The 18,337-nt window shown below is 33.8% G+C and overlaps 1 pseudogene; it reads left to right on the top strand.

Moving 5' to 3' along the window:
* Positions 1–326: 326 nt before the first annotated feature.
* Positions 327–1,717, top strand: LOC132485035 (elongation factor 1-alpha 1-like; annotated as a pseudogene).
* Positions 1,718–18,337: the final 16,620 nt, after the last annotated feature.

Genomic DNA, 18,337 nt, shown 5'->3' with positions numbered 1-18,337 from the left:
AAATCATCTAGGTGAGCAGTCAGAGTGAAAAATGAAGGTTTTGGGGAAATATGACATGTAAGAGCAGAGGTAGAGGCATGAGAGATGGAGAAATAGAAATTATAGGTATGGTCAGTTTCTCTTTGAACTTAGCTGTCAGTGGAAGGGAGCTGGAAGAGAACATGGTGTCTGATGAATCTTATTTTCCTTTCTTTTTTTAAATGTGGGAGCAATCAGCCCATGTTTGAATATTGAATATTGATTAAAAGGAATAGGAAGGCTTTTTCACAATGGGTTTGCCACCAGAACACAGGTGTCATGAAAACCACTGCTAAATCTAATGCAAAATGATAAAGGAAATAATTCATATCAACATCATCATCATTGGACATGTAGACTCAGGCAAGTCTACCACTACTGACCACCTGATCTACAAATGTGGTGGAATCAGCAAAAAAACCATCAAAAAAAATGAGAAGGAGCCTGCTGATATGGGAAAGAACTCCTTCAAGTATGCCTGGGTCTTGGATAACTGAAAGCTGAAACTGAGCTTGGTATCACTACTGATAGATATCTCCCTGTGGAAATTCAAGACCAACAAGTATTGTGTGACCATCATTGATGCCCCAAGACACAGAGACTTTATCAAAAACATGATTACAGGTACATCTCAGGCTGACTGTGCAGTGTCCTGATTGTTGCTGCTGGTGATGCTGAATTTGAAGCAGGTATCTCTAAGAATGGGCAGATCTGTGAGCATGCCCCTCTGGCTTACATACTGGGTGTGAAACAACTAATTGTTGGTGTTAACAAGATGGATCCACTGAGCCACCCTACAGCCAGAAGAGATACAAGGAAATCTTTCAGAAGTCAACACTTACATTAAGAAAATTGGCTACAACCCCAACAGAGCAGTATTTGTGCCAATTTCTAGTTGAAATGGTGACAACAAGCTGGAACCAAGTGCTAACGTGCCCTGGTTCAAGGGATTAAAAAGCTACCCATTAAGGTGGCAGTGCCTGTGGAACCATGCTACTTGAAGCTCTGGATTGCATCCTGCCACCAACTCATCCAATTGACAAGCCCTTGTATCTGCCCTTCTAGGACATCTATAAAATTGTTGGTGTAGGTACTGTCCATGTGGGCTGAGTGGAGACTGGTGTTCTCAAATCCAGCATGGTGGTCACCTTTGCTCCAGTCATTGTTACGACTGAAGTAAACTCTATTGAAATGCACCATGAACCTTTGAGTGAAACTCTTCCTGGGGACAACATGGCCTTCAATACCAAGAACATGTCTGTCAAAGATGTCCATTGTGGCAGTGTGCCTTGTGACACCAAAAATGACCCACCAATGGAAGCAGCGGGCTTCACAGCCCAGGTGATTATCTTGAACAATTCCAGCCAGAGCAGTGCTGAATATGCAGCTGTGCTGTATTGTCACACAGCTTAAATTGCTTGCAAGTTTGCTGAGCTGAATGAGAAGATTGATTGTTGTTCTGGGAAAAAGCTGGAAGATGCTTCCAGATTCTTGAAATGTGGTGATTCCACCACCATTGATACGGTTCTTGACAAGCCCATGTGTGTTGAGAGCTTCTATGACAATCCTCATCTGGGGCACTTTTGTGTTGGTGACATGAGACATGGTTGCTATGGGTGTCATCAAAACAGTGGACAAGAAGACAGCTAGAGCTGGTAAGGTCACCAAGTCTGCCCAAAAAGCTCAGAAGGTTAAATGAATATTATCCCCAATCCCTGCCACCCATGTCTTAATCAGTGGTAGAAGAACAGTCTCAGAAGTGTTTGTCTTAGTTGGCCATTTAAGTTTAATAGTAAAAGACTGGTTAATGATAAAACACATCATAAAACCTTCAGAAGGAAAGGAGAATGTCTTGTGGGCCATTTACATGTGTGTGCATGTGTGTGACTATTTTAAGTTTTTAGTTTTTAAAATCAGTACTTTCTAATGGAAACAACTTGACCAAAAATCTGTCACAGAACTTTGAGACCCATTAAAACAAATTTTAATGAAGAACCTGTGTCTTCTTTTGGTCACCACTGTAACTTCCTATAGTCCTACTTAGGTGAAAGACTTTAATAGGAGTTTCCCAAAACTTATTTATGGTGTACCATCAGCTGTAACTTCAGAATTTGGTAATACTGAGTTAACATTTTTTTCTGCATAGGGATTTCGATTTTTTTCACCTTGTGAAAGTGGGAGGAATCACCTGTTTAAGTACATAGTGAAGAACTATGGGAAGAGTCTGTTGGTGCAACGTTTCATAGGTTAGGACAGATAAGCAAAGAGTAAGTTTGTTTATATGTAAGATGACTTATAAGAAGGCCAAATTCTGTAATATTAAAGTTTGAGTGATATATTTAAGCTTCTGTATAATTACATCAATATTGAGTAAACTTGTTGGTATGTCAAATTTTAGTTTGCAGTTCTTGGAATGTGCATTCTCGCATTTACAAATATTAAAGTAGTAGAGCTAAAGTGTGAGGCTTCAATAGTATTGAGCACTGCTCTGCTAGAGTTAATTGTATCCAGCTTCTAGGAAAAAGAAAAGATACTGGAAGTTGAAAAATAAAAAGGACTAGGAGACAGGAAAAAGTGAATTATATAAAAGAATGGGGAAGAATAATTGACATTCTGTAGAAGGCAAGTTACATGGAGAGAAGAGGATAGGCTTCAGGACACATGCAGAGTAGTTTTCCCCTGATTGGTAGAGGCAATTCTGCCACTATAATGGGAGGGAAGGATAGAGTACCTGCAGAGATTCTGGAGAGAGATGTGGCAGGAAGGTGGAGGTGTTCCATTGGGTGGCTTGAAATCAGTCAGTGAAAGATGAGGAAAGGTCATCCACTGAGAGTAGTGGGGCAGAGATAAGGTTGAGGGATCTCATGAGAGAAAGTCTATGAAAATCATTGTAGCAAAGAGTGAATGAATGAATTCAATAAGAGAAATATACTAAAATGGACAAGTGAAACTGGAAATTTTGTTGAATGTAGTGATAAAAGACATTTACCTCATAGGGTTATTGTGAAGATTAACTGTTTGGCCTGGCATATAGTAAATGCAGCTATTATTAATATTCTCATGTAATAAATTCCAGATTATAAAATATGCTTGAGTGGAATTAAACTACTTTAATGCAAAAGAATGGCTGAATTGATTTTGGAAAAAAAAATAGCAATGATTTTAGGGAATTTTCCTAAGAAGGAAGATGATTCTGGATAATAGAATTCAAGCGAGGCAAAGAGAAAAGCAAAGGCAAGAGTATATGACTCACTCTGTCCATGATGATGGACATGCAAATACCTAGGCTAGCAACAGGCATCTGGTTGAAAAGGTAAACTGTAAACCATGTGCTAAAACCATAACAAACCATGGACTCTCCACAGGAGGCCAATAGGTGGCAATGCCGAAGTTGCACGTACAATTTAATTACAGGAGCTTCAAAGGAGCAGAGTTTATTAAGTTGGAGTAATAACAGACATTAGGTAGAAGCATGGGTACTGTGACAGTTTAGCAATGGCCATTTGGATTGCAGTGCCCATGAGAAAGAGGGAAGGGGGTGGGGGTTAAATGGAACACTTCATGTCTAACCATGGATAGCTTCACATCATGTTTATTCCTTTCAGCAACAAACATGTTTAAGCAATATGCTGATCTATGAAGTAGTCCTAGGAATAATGTGAAGGACAGAAATGGCAAGTCTCTATCGTCAGTCATTTGCCATGGTAGTGAGAAAAAGAAGCTAGAAAAAATGGCCACATCAGCCACGAAGGGGACACGTTGTATTTTTTGAGGCCACATAAAGGAAGATCGTGAGACTCTTCGAGACTTAAGAGCACAGTAGATGTCAGCCAAGCATAGACCTCAGGAATAATGTCTTGGGAAAAGGAACCCATGTGCAATGGTCCCGAACAGAACAGAATGCAGCACGCTTATAAAATTAAAAGACATTTTGGCCAGAGTGTTGAGAGGGAGAGGAATGAGTGTTGAAAGATGAGACTGGTGATTTAGGCAGGGGTGAAAAGACAAAGTATTGCAGATTTAGTTAAGAACTTTGACTTCTTTGAAACTAAAACCAACAAGGAGTGTATTATATTACACATGGAAGATATATGATGATATTTCCAGTAAAAAAAATGTGTATCACACTTGCTGCATTGTGGAGAGTACCCTGGGTGCAGGTGACACAAACACACTATGGAAGTATATAGTCAGAGAAGTGGTGGAGAGCAAGAGAGGAGGATGAAGTGTATGTGTGTCTGTGTGAATATACATATGAGTTTACACATGGGAATTATCTCTCTTTTTCTGTCTCTGTCTCTCCTTTTGTTCTTCTCTTCACACATACAATATAAGCAACAAGATGGTGATGAATTGGAAGTGGGAGAATAGGCTAAAATTGAAACAAATTAGATATTGCAGATATTACCATAACTGGAAGTGCAAAAATATTTATATTTATCCATGGTAAGAATAAAATTGAAATCAAGAATCAATGTGTAACTATTTTTGAAAATATAAAAGGCAGCTCTACACAGTTTGATATTAAAATCTAAGGAAAATTCCACCACAAGTATGTGAAAAATTTGGCAGTTCATATGAAAGAGCTAAAATTAAAGAAGCTGTAACGTATATTTTATAGAGACACTCTTCAGTCTCCACTGAAAAAGCAAACACTATAACTGTCAAATGTGGCCTTTAGAGAACAGGGCTTTGTTAAAACACAGTTGCTCTTCTGCATCTCTCTTTACTGGAACGTTTTAATACATTTCTCTAATACCTTCTAGTTTACTGAAATATATATTTACTAAAATGCCCATAGAGATCACTTTCTTCTTCTCACTTCAGTCCAGCCTCCATCATCATGAGGTACTTACTTCACTTCCAAAATGCATTATGACACTTGTGTCATATCCCCTCAGCCACATTTCTCATGCTTGACACAGTCTGTTCTCCAAGATTATTGTGACCACAGCTCTAAATTTCATCAGGTGTAATTTTTAAACAATTTTTTTTCAGCTTGATCTCACTCTGCACAGCAAATTTTATTCTGAACCTTTCATCCAAATATGTAAAACTGGTTTTCACTAGATTGGTAGACAAATATGATTTAAATTCTTTTTAACAAGAGTTCCCAAACCATATCTTTCATTATTTATGTGTTCCATTCAGATTATAAACTGATACTGAGAATCAAGGATTTAGTTGACACAAACATTTTCATAAAATGTCAGCAATATAAAATTCCTGTCCTCATCTACTTCAGTGTTTTTCTATAAATTGATCAGTCAGAATTCAAGTAAAAGTAATTTATTTTCAAAGTTTGAGATTGTATTAATCATACTTTATCTTTTTTGTCGCATTTCTTGCCAACATTCCCAAATATTTCAGGTAGTGAGAAAGTATTTTCATTAACTGAGTGTAAGAATCAATAGGCTCCATCTTTTAAACTACACCACATTTATGACTACTGACAATCAGAAGGGGAAAGAGTGGCAGATTACACTGCTATCAATAATGCCAGTTTAGAACTCTATAAAAGCAAAAAAATAAATAAAATAGTCGATGAAAAATGTGTACTCCCAAGAGGGAGTTTTAAAAGTTTAGAAATGATCTTTGTGATGCTCATTGAGGAGTTTGATCTTTCTGACATTACAGTAGAGGCTCTTGAAAATAAATGTACAACATAGATCTATGTATAAAAGACCTAATCCATTTATAGACTGAAATAGTCCATTTACATTTTGTTTAAAAGGTATGAAGGGGCAATTGAAACAAGTTACAATTGACAAGAGAATGGATTTATGTAGTAGTTCAGATAGCTGTAGGAACAGGTTTTTATCATGGTTGACCAAGTGTGAACTACTACTTTCTTTTTACAAGTACTCTGATTTGAATTCTCATTAAGCTGTGTAAAACATCAGACTTTCAACATAGTATGTATTCTAGAAATAAAGGCTATTAAGTTTTCAGCAGCCGTGGAAAGCCTGTAATTTATATCTTAGATGATGAGTCTTCAGATGGCTTTAAAACTGATTACATTTACATTTTTTGATTTAATCATTTCTGTTAGCACTACAAAATGATAGCACATTGTTATACAAAGGAAAGCTAATTTTTCTGACTTATGGAAAATAAAAATACTACTAGAAAGTTTCCCTGGTTTATGCTCCGTTCTCTGTTTCTGCAAATACCTGATAGTTTATCCTATTTATTTTGAAACTAGCGTAATGTTTTTACTCTTTAATTCAGTGCAATGACCATGAGCTTGAGTTCAGCCCTACTCTCATTATAAAATGCTACTTTGATCTAGTATTCAAAACTAGATGGAACTGAAGGCTGTGAGAGTAATTTATCATTTTGTTAGTATGGTAACAAACTAATGGGCTCTGATTATGAGATGTTGATTGTGTAGCGCCAAAATAACATAAATATATACTAAATTATTACTAAAATAATAGCTGGTATATATATTTTATGTATTTTCTAAGAGAGAAAATTCTACATATAAACTTTTCATTGCCTTTTGTTGCTTGAGATGAGGGCATAGTATGATGATTTTCAAACTGAGATCTCATAGCTAAGACATTGTAAACAAGACCTATTGTGATTTTAAAATATGTTCATAGTAGTGGTAAATATTTGTCATCCTCAGAAAATTGGCATAATTATGTTAATACTGTGGGTGCATCAACATGGTATTCTGAGTTTTCACTCAACTGATGACTATTTTAATATTAAAAAATATTTGATCCATCCTCACTCTATTCTGAGGTGAGATGAAATGCAATCTTCTTTTTATGTGTTATCACCAACATACTTGATCATTGTTCTCCTAGGATCATTTCATTATGTTGGCCCCTCTGTGGCCAATGCGTAAGAGGTGAAAGTGTTCAAATTTTATGTGAACTAGGTTAATAATTTTTGCTTAAAATGCTCCTAAGACTTCCTATTATAATTTGAAAAAAAAATTGTATTTTTAATATTTTTTTACCATCTGCTTTAAGGCATATGAGCTGCCCCAAAGCAGAAAATGTAAGTTGCTTATAACCACACAGCTAATAAATGGCATACTTGGTTTCTACATTTTATTAGCTAAATCTACCACATTTCATGTACATAACTCTGCCTCTCCAGGTCATTTGGAGATTAAAATTTACCAAAGTATGGGCCAATACAATCTCTTATAATGAATTATAGATTAACCTATCACTAAGTACAAATTTATCCATTTCAAACTAAATATACTCAGTTGAGGAGATATGGAGTAAGTGGGGGATCAGAGTTAGTGCCTCTGTTTCTCTTCCTTTAAGAACACATTTGGACTGGGAGTAAGATGCCTCCCAAATCAAATGAACTGTGTCATGGATTTCACCTGGACAATTTTTATAAACATAATATTTCATGTTTATAAACATTTTAAAACTTATTTATAAACCAAAACAACTCAAGGAAAATGTTACTCTCAGCAGAATCATTTTTTTGTAAAGTAACCTGAATTTTTTGTGGTTTGTATTCTCATTTTGCTAATTTGTAACCATAATAGAAGTAGTAACCTCATTTGGTAAAAAAAAAAAAAAAAAAGGAACAACTATAATTTTATACTCTCTGCTAAGCATAAATATAGTAAAACAAGTATCATATGGCTCATTATTATAAAAGTATTTCCAATTGCTTTGTAAATCTCTTCAATTTTATGGAGTATAGAAAGAAAACTAATTGCTAAGTGAGGTCATAGCATTCATTTTCTGAAGCACTAAACATTCATAAACTCAGTATAAATTTTTTTAGGAGACAACTAAGCTATATTTGTAAATGAAGACTATTATGATATAATTATTATTTATTTCTCCAGCTTTTTATGAAATGTATGTTTACTGGGCAACTATCAAACAAATTTCATTATGGTCCTTTTTAGCCAAATAAGATGAATTTATTAAGAATACAATAATGATCCTTTTTAGTAATAATCCAATGTAAAAGAGTTTTCACATGAATGAAGACTTTCACATGGCCAGAATTAAAGTCTTTATAAAACTGATATAAAATGATTTAGTTATGCAAGCATTATATTTTGTCTTAACTTTTTGTTAAATCAGCAATTAGTTTGAATCTTACAAATTAGATTTCTTTTGTAAGATTATTCTTTATTTGCTAATTTCATCAGTATGACAGATGTGCTATATAAAGAAGGAAATAACACCATAGACAGTTTTGGACTTAAGGCAGTAGAAACTGTTTCCATTGCTTACAAACTATTATTAATGTGATTCTGGGTCTAGGTATGGTCATAATAAACATAAATCAAAATATTTTAGGAAAGTTACAATATAACTTTTAAATATTTGGCAAATAAACTATTGTTAACTTCAGGATTTGGTGGTGGTGGTGGTTGTATGTGTGTGTGTATGTGTATTGAACAAAATTGGCAATCTACTTTTTCTTTATAATTTAATGAGTGACTATGTTAAAAGAATTTGAAATTATTGATTGTGTGTTTTTAGAAAATGTGACATGTGTCACTTATCATGTAGAACAGAAAAAATATAGTCATTTACCTTTCATCATTTTATTTTTTATTTTGTATATTTCAAAAGGCTTTCATGGTCTTTGTATTATTTTTGAAGATAAATATGTACATCGTTATTACATCAGTAACATACATTATCAACATGAAAGAAAGTAAAAACCACATACACAGTAATATTAGGTTAACACGAGATTTTAGATTAACTAGTAGTATATAAGGAAAATCAAATTTTTCTGTGTACTTTGTAAAAAAATGACACTTAGATATAATAATAATTCTCTTTTTGTTTTTCAGTCCATGCAATTGGTAAAAATGTCATATAGGAAAGATAAACAGCACTAAGAGAAGCTAATAGGAAAATTTATGATTGGAACACTCCATATGATCTTAATAAGCCTGATTCAGACTTTCAACATTATGTCTTCTCACTATTTTGAATAGTCAGTGCTGTGTTGCTTGCCTTCATGATCTCAGCAGGAACTGATTTTCTAATCTGACACACTAATTGGATTAAAGTGACAAAGTATTTATATATGCATTGTCTCAAAAGTATCTCTACAGTAGTAAGAATTTCTACATCATCACTGTAGAGCAACTAGAAAAATGTATGGGTAGAAGGACTATACATTTATACCACTTATAATCACTCAAATTATGTCCATTTAGATTCATACTTTGAACTCCAGGAGGCACCAAAAATTGCTTTTTGACACTAAAATTATATTTCAATGCAGTTTATAAACCTACTGTATATTAATTAGAATAGTGCTTAGTGAGACAGAAATAATAAATTATTTATATTCAAGACTTAGTCCTCATAGAACCCTGAAACCACCCTTAGGTGGTCCATAGGATCCTGAAAAAATGCCCTTCTGCCAAATAATACAGATTTTTAAAGTAGTTCATCACTTTTTCTTACACTACATGTTTGAGTACTTCTCTCTATACAGTTATCAGTTTATGAGAAAATTTTAAAAATCACTTTTATATCTGATAAATTACTGTTATTCTGATTTAGTGATTAAAAGATGGAATTGAGTAAGTGATTCATTATTTGATAATCATATGGGATATTTTATCCTTTAAAACATGGATAAAATACTTAATAAAGTTAGAGTACTACAATGGGAATATAATGAATGACAAATGTTCAGTGCATAACAGAAAAAAAATTAAGTAGTTTTAAATATAATTTCTATTTTCCAAGGACCTAAAAATGTAATTTAATAATTTAGTACATAATTTAAGCCCTGAAATTAGAACATTCAAAGATACAAAATAAAATCTTAATATTGTCTTAACCAGTTCCTATCCACCTAGGAAGATTTAATTATTTGTTATTTGTTACTTTTTATTCATCTATTACATGTAAACCAAGTGTATTTTCTAGAAGTACATGTTAAATATGTTTGTACTGGAACAAAATATTGAGTATTAATAAGTGGCAAATTACAGTTTAATATTTTCCCTTGTTTTGTAAAACATTTTTCTATTTTATTTTAACACAAAATATTTCAGTGCAAAGACTATTTGGATACATGAAAAATAAATTTAGTTTAGTTTATGTAATTGATCTTATTACTTAAGACTCATTTTGAAAAAAATACATCTGAATTAATTAAAATTAGTTAATTATAATGTTTATAAATGTATACTTTTTTGGAAAATAAATATGACAATATATTATATATCAAGAACTCATACTATTTATAATTCTAATTCAGTAACTATTTTTATGAATTTATCTTAGGGGAATTTTATCAAATACTTCTGTTTGAAAACTTAATCAAAACATTATTTTTATTCCACATTATGTACATTTATAGAGCCAGAACAATGTTCTAACTTGCTTGTACCACCAAAGCTTCATTAAAATAATTGGACAATTTGATATGCAATATCATATTTAATTTTCAATTCCTTTGACACACTTTAATGTTTGATACCCATAGTATCTATTCTCTGAATTTTGGATATTCTACTAGTTTCACAGATATTTAGGATGTATTATATGTGTTATAATACCTAGAATCATATATAGTATATTTAGTACTTAAAAATTAAATATATAAATATATATATATATATATTTAATTTTATTTATTTATTTTTGGCTGTGTTGGGTCTTCGTTTCTGTGCGAGGGTTTTCTCTAGTTGTGGCAAGCGGGGGCCACTCTTCATCACGGTGCGTGGGCCTCTTACTATCGTGGCCTCTCTTGCTGCGGAACACAGGCTGCAGATGCGCAGGCTCAGTAATTGTGGTTCACGGGCCCAGTTGCTCCACGGCATGTGGGATCTTCCCAGACCAGGGCTCGAACCCATGTCCCTGCATTGGCAGACCAATTCTCAACCACTGCACCACCAGGGAAGCCCTATAAATATATTTTAAAAATTAAAGGTCTCTCGGGCCTCCCTGGTGGCGCAAGTGGTTGAGAGTCCGCCTGCCGATGCAGGGGATACGGGTTCGTGCCCCGGTCTGGGAGGATCCCATATGCCGCGGAGCGGCTGGGCCCGTGAGCCATGGCCACTGAGCCTGCGTGTCCGGAGCCTGCGCATCCGGAGCCTGTGCTCCGCAACGGGGGAGGCCACAACAGTGAGAGGCCCGCATACCGCAAAAAAAAAAAAAAAAAAAAAAAAAATTAAAGGTCTTTAATTACTGACATATTCTATATTTCATTATTCTTATGCTTGAATTTTAAAGAAAAATGCATCTGCATGCACAACTATAAACATATATTTGTTATGCTTGTCGTATTATTTGTAACATGTATTGTAGTATGATATTTAGCATGAGTAATTTAGAATATGAGAAATATTAACATTTAAGTATTCCCAGATCATCATAAAATCTTAATATGAACAGTATTTTTATAATATCTTCCAACTTAAAATTTGACTATGAATGTATGGTTTTGTAATATGGTTAGAATCAACACAAACTAATGAAATTGGCATCCTGTATCTCTCAAGTTAAAAAACAAAGAGAAATTTCAAAGTTTAAGAAGAAAGAATGGAATATTATTATTTATTTTTATAAATTTATTTATTTATTTTTGGCTGCATTGGGTCTTTGTTGCTGCATGCGAGCTTTCTCTAGTTGTGGTGAGTGGTCGCTACTCTTCATTGCAGTGCGTGGGCTTCTCATTGTGGTGGCTTCTCTTGTTGCAGAGCATGGGCTGTAGGCGCACGGGCTTCAGTAGTTGTGGCACTTGGGCTCAGTAGTTGCTGTACACGGGCTTAATTGCTCTGCGCCATGTGAGATCTTCCCGGACCAGGGCTCGAACCTATGTCCCCTACACTGTCAGGTGGATTCTTAACCACTGCACCACCAGGGAAGTCCTGGAATATTATTATTTAAGCTAAAGCTTGATATTGTTTATTTATAAATACAGAACTAAATCATCATCACCAGAATCTTAATGAATCTTAATGTTCTCTCCATAAACACTTTCATATAATCAAGTTTATTTTGTAAATGAAGATTAGCTAATATATTTACAACATGCTGTGAGAACCCATTTTTTAAGCTTTATTGAATTATAACTGATATACAAAAAAATTGCATACATTTCATGCATACATTGTGATGAGTTTGGATATATGCATACACCCATGATACCATCACCACAATCAAAATACTTGCTATGACCTCTAGGCTCATCTAGGTTGTCACAAATGACAGAATTTCCTTCTTTTTTAAGGCTGGATAATATCCTGTTGTATGTACATACCACATTTTCTTTATCCATTCATTTGGCAGTAGATATTTGGGTTGTTTCCACATCTCAACTATCGTGAATGATGCTATAACAAAAGTGGGGCTGTATATCTCTGAGATCCTGATTTTGAAAACAAAGAGGAGCAACTGATAGCCTTTAGGAAAATAACTGAATTTGCTAAAAAATTTTAAAATGATTTCTGAGCCATATTTATTTGACGAAGCTTTTATTGTTATTCTTTTTAGGAAAAACATGTTTATTGTTTCCAATAATGTTGGTTCCTCATGTTTAGAATTTTCAGGATAATTCTAGTGTGTTAATACAAAAACTAATTTTTCTGATTACTTAATGTTTCATATCCGTGATTATCTGATATTCTTATTTCTTTTAGTAAATGTGTGATAACATAAAGCACTTTCATTTTATGGAAGCTCTGTGTTCCATGCTGAATATTCAGGGAAATTTTGATTATATAATATATAATTTACTATTGTGAGCTTAAATCACTTTTTTTTCAGAAAGTTAAAAAGTGAGGAAAGTACAAATGATTGAAGGATTCATAGATTAAGTAGGCCAAGCATAAATAGGGAATAGTGGGGACTGTGACATTCTGGGAAGTGCATGCTTGTTTCATCTAAAAGGAAGAATCACTACTGAGTTCCACTTAATTGTCACATGGAAATGTGATACCATCATTGACAATTATTCTAATTATGTTCTAGAGAAATAGGGCATTTAAATTTTTATTTCAAAGTTTCCATTTTTTAAATATTAGCTATTCACCTTTTAAAAGATATAAGCCTACATGATAGAAACCAAATAAAATGCACCTCAGGTCAGGATGCAACATAAAAGGAAATTTGTAATTACAGTGATTAAACAACTGTAGGAAGTAGAAAGAGAAGTGTTATCACGGCAATTATAATAAAAGATTTCAGTGAATTCTAAGTGGGGTGAATATTTAGAAACAATATAGGACATAATAATTTCAAAGAATGAAGCAGGAATAAAGAACAAATTGATAACATGGAAAAAAGAAGCAGTGATATGGAGAATCTACTTGAAAACAATACCTCAGAATGCAGAGAAAAAGGACAAAATTTTGGAGGAAAAGACAGAGACTGTGTAATAGGTAGGACTGGCCAGACATAGCTCACATATGGAAAATTAGTGTGTAAAAATATTTTAATAGATATGCTGCTAAATATAATACAGAAAAAGGAAGACTTATTTTCTATATCTATACATACATTAATAGATATAGATTTTCATATAATTTTAAAGCATGGAAAAGAAAAGAAAAATCCTTCTAGAATCTAGGCATAAAGTTGTTTTTTGCTATCAGGGAAAAACAATAAAAACAAATAAACTCAGCCCACAACCAATCAAATTGTTAAAAGATAATGGAATAAGATGTGCAAAGTTTCATGGATAAAAGTCATCATAAACATACAAAGTTGATCACATACCCACACTTGCAGCACATGGACACTTACTCCTTCACAGTCTCAGGGACCTTTGTGTTCTGCTGTGAGTCCTGTACTCCCAAGTCAGGCCTCATTCCATCTCATTTTTGAGACCATCCTAATGAGGTGTCTCTTAATGCCTGGCTACTATTCAGGGAAGCCTGAAAACAAAAACCCCTGGGTGGAAGAAAGCTTTGGCTTTCTGTTGTGATGAGGATGCAGCCAGGAATAGTTACAGCAGCAGCAGCAAATGTAAACTAATTTTTATTGTAGTATCTTTAATTAAATATTACTTTAAATACTGTAAATATATAGCCCAAAGCTCCATATCCTTGTTGAAAGGCTTTCTACTGTCTTTTCTTTTTCAGTTAACTCCTATTCTACAGTGCCCTGAATATTCAGAAACTAATACAAAGATAATGCTCTAAAAATAGAAATATAATAAAATTTCAATAATCAAACCTTTATTATTTGGGCTAGTTATTATGGCTTAGGAGAATCATTTTTTCCAGTTTATGATGTTATATTTCTTCCTCTCTCATCTATTTAACTTCTGAAGTAGATCTTAATAATCTGAGAGAATATATATATATACATATATAACCATATGTAATAACCATTTGCATGTATTAATATGAATTTGTATTGTTCTTTTAAACAAATAAATACTTGCAAGTAAAAAAATGGAATTATAGTCAACAAATAAGAATCTAACTAAAAGCCTTTATTTGTGTGCATATGTATGCTTTGAAATGTTTAGGTGAAATAAAATACTATGTATATACACTGTGATTTTGAAAGTCAACCTGCTTTAAGCTGTTTCTAATATAACTTTTATGTTCACTATTTTACTTTAAAATGTAAATATCAAACTTCAAATTTGTGGTGACTAATAGATGAATTCAATTACATGTCTTTGAGTGAAAAGAAATATTCATCATGCATTCCAAGATACAAAGTCATAACAGTACAGAAATGTGAGGATATTATTAGACAAATTTTTAAACTTCAGGAAGGGTAATCTCAAGGAAGATAGCTGCTAAATGTTGAGGAATTACAGGTTGCTCACTGCATTAATTCCCTACAGCAGCCATAAAATATTACCTCAAACTAAGTAGCTTAAACAAACACAAATTTATTCTCTCACTGTTTTGGAGACTAGAAGTCTGAAGTTAAAATGTTAGTAGTACTATGCTCCCTATGAAGGCTTCAGGAGAGAATCTTTCCTCGCCTGTTCCTAGCTGGTGGCCCCCTGGAATCTTAGATATTCCATGACTCATAGCTATATCACTTCTATCTCTGCTTCCATCTTCACAGGGCCTTCTTCTCAGTGTGCCCTCCCTTTTTCCTATAAGGACATCAGTCATTGGATTTAGAAGTCATCTAATCCAGTATCACCTCACCTTAACTTGATTAAATCTTCAAAGACTCTATTTTCAAATAAAGTCACATTCACAGGTACCAGGAATTAGGACTTAAACATATCTTTTGGGGAGACACAATTCAACCTACTACACTGACTAATATCTAGAGTTCTAAAAGAAAGCAAACTTAGAATTGCCTTGTGCCCCAGTATCAGCGGCTTAGGGCTGCATCAGTGAGGAAAAAAAGTCTTCTGCAATTATTCAGAAGCCAGATTTAAGAAGGAAAGGAAGTTGAATTTTCTCCTTGCTACATCAGAACTTTTAAAAATCCAAAGGAGGTTTTGTCTCTCCAAAACTCAGTTCAGCCCAGGTAATGGGAGACGCAAGAGGCAAGAGATATGGGGATATATGTATAACTGATTCACTTTGTTATAAAGCAGAAACTAACACACCATTGTAAAGCAATTATACTCCAATAAAGATGTTAAAATAAAATAAAATAAAATAAAAATAAAAGTGAGCTTTTGTGGAATGGGCTGGCATATTTCAGACTGGATTAGAAATAAACCAATCAGCTGTGGCAAAGGCAGAAGGAGGGCTCAAAGGAATGCTGTCAGGAAATGTAATTTTTTTTAACTATTTCTAGTAAGATATGTATAAAATATTTTTCAAATCAATCAGAAAATAATTACTTTATATTCAGAAGAATAGGTAACTGGAGGAGAATATCCTGCCTCGGTTAAGCAGAATGATCCTTTGTGGATACCTGTTTGACACCAGAAATTTCATTATTTGACTAATGATTAAATGCTGTCCTTTCAACTTAAGAACTGATAGCACTATCATAGAAGAAACGAGATAATCGATGATGTGGAAACACACACACTCTGATAGTTGGCAAACACTAATCTTGAGGATGTTTCTTCTTCCAAAATAAATATTTCATTTAAAAGATATGGATAGGGCTTCCCTGGTGGCGCAGTGGTTGAGAGTCCGCCTGCCGATGCAGGGGATATGGGTTCGTGCCCCGGTCTCGGAAGATCCCACATGCCGTGGAGAGGCTGGGCCCGTGAGCCATGGCCGCTGGGCCTGTGCGTCCGGAGCCTGTGCTCCGCAATGGGGGAGGCCACAACAGTGATAGGCCCGCGTACAGCAAAAAATAAATAAATAAATAAATAAAATAAAATAAATAAAAAAAATAAAAGATATGGATACATTATATAAAATATGTCAAGTAGGGCTTCCCTGGTGGCGCAGTGGTTGAGAGTCCACTTGCCAATGCAGGGGACACGGGTTCATGTCCCAGTCCGGGAAGATCCCACATGCCGCAGAGCAGCTGGGCCCGTGAGCCATGGCCACTGAGCCTGCACGTCCGGAGCCTGTGCTCCGCAATGGGAGAGGCCACAACAGTGAGAGGCCCGCGTACCGCTAAAAAAAAAAAAAAAAAAAAAGTCAAGTAGAAAATCACTGCTCTAAAAATTCAGGAAAAAAGGGTACAATACAAAGTTGGCAGATGTGGAGTTTAATGCATAATCACATGACTTTCAGAATCAGAGAAACTGCCATTTATATCTTGGCTTTAGCATTCAACAAATGTATAACTTTGGGCAAGAAATTACTTCGTCATTATAAGCCTCACTTTTGTCATGTATACAACTTGAATAATAATACAAATGTTATGGTGGTAGGAAAATAATGTGTGTACATGTGTGTGTGTTTACACCAAATAGCCTAAAGCTTAGCAAAATGAAGGTTCAGCAGTTATTTTTACATTAATATTATTATACCCATGAGAAACATTTTCTAAAGGAAAGAGGAAGATTTTAATTTTGTCTCACATAGAAAATGCAGGACATGCAAGCTATGATGAAAATGAAGTGGATATATATGCAAGGAATGCAGACAAAATAAAAATTCAGACCTCAGATTAAATGTACAGCACAGATAGTCGGAGCACAATTGTCAGTGCCAAAAGAAAAATTCATTACATGAAGGTGAAAAATAAATAATGCAGAGGAAGAGGTCACAGAGATAAAAATAATGCTAGGCATGAAGATAGCTGTAAGAAATCTCCATATTCCCATTTTACAAAGAAGAAAATTAAGTTTAGAAATATTGTGTGACTTTCCCAAGGTCACCAACAATTGATAGCTGAAGAAGCAGTTTCATAACCAAATACAATTGCAATATACTATGTCAAACTCTAATGCCTCATTGAGTATTTAGTATTTCTGAACAGCAACCATTAAACATTAAAATTTAATTAAACATTATATTTGAGATTAAAGCATTTCATGTATTAAACAGCATTTATTTCAAAATACTTACACAGTATTTCAATTCTTTATTTTATTAGTGTCTAAATCAGTTTCCCTATTATCTCCTTAGCTATAGCATTAAAGGAAGTGCTACAAACCATTCTTATCAGTTCATTTTCATAAATTTTTTGTTTCTTGATATATTTATATATGACTTTATGGTATCAGCTAGGACAACAAAATATTATTAAAGTATGGTCATTTTGAAATTAGATTAGACCTTTGATCATGCATTTAAAAGTCTTCACATACACAAATGTCTCTTTCCTATGCTTTTCTCCATTTAGAAGACAGGAATATAGTTGGGAAATGGTATAAAGCTAATATAGGATACTGCTAGTTCATATGCATACAGTAATCTTTTGGCATCTAAGATTACTATGGGGAAAATTATACTGTATTGATTAGAAAGCTATTAGTAATAATTGATGAAGTATTGCTCACTTATTGAAAAGTAATTGAAAATATAAATGTGAAATTTCTGATGAAATGAATAATGTTTTACATACTGTATTTTTAAACTAAAATTAATCTCTCAGTTCTAAGCAGAGTTTTCCAGAGATCATTCTTTCTGTCTTCTTACATAAAAAACGTTTACACAAATGTCTTTGGACTTGGGTGCTTTTGCATGGTAAACCACTAAAGAAAGTGATTTGGCAGAAATTTAGCTGCTTGTTTCCCCAAAGGAAAAGGAATATTCATTAATTTATCATTCAACACATGCATTGGATTTTTTTTTTTCATATTTGGCAAGCACTATTCTAAGAACTGAATTATAGGGAGAATTACAGCAGACAAGATCTCTCTCTACTTTTTTATTGAACAATAAACCAATAATTAGATAACATAATTTAAGTTACTGGAAGTGCAGTAAGAAAATAAATAATGTAATATGTTATACAGTAAGTATCTGGGGCCTATGATTCTCTAGCTTGGTCTGAAA

The sequence above is a fragment of the Mesoplodon densirostris genome, chromosome 1 (assembly GCF_025265405.1).
Source record: "Mesoplodon densirostris isolate mMesDen1 chromosome 1, mMesDen1 primary haplotype, whole genome shotgun sequence".
NCBI lineage: Eukaryota > Metazoa > Chordata > Mammalia > Artiodactyla > Ziphiidae > Mesoplodon > Mesoplodon densirostris.
This window is presented reverse-complemented; position numbering and strand designations above follow the sequence as displayed.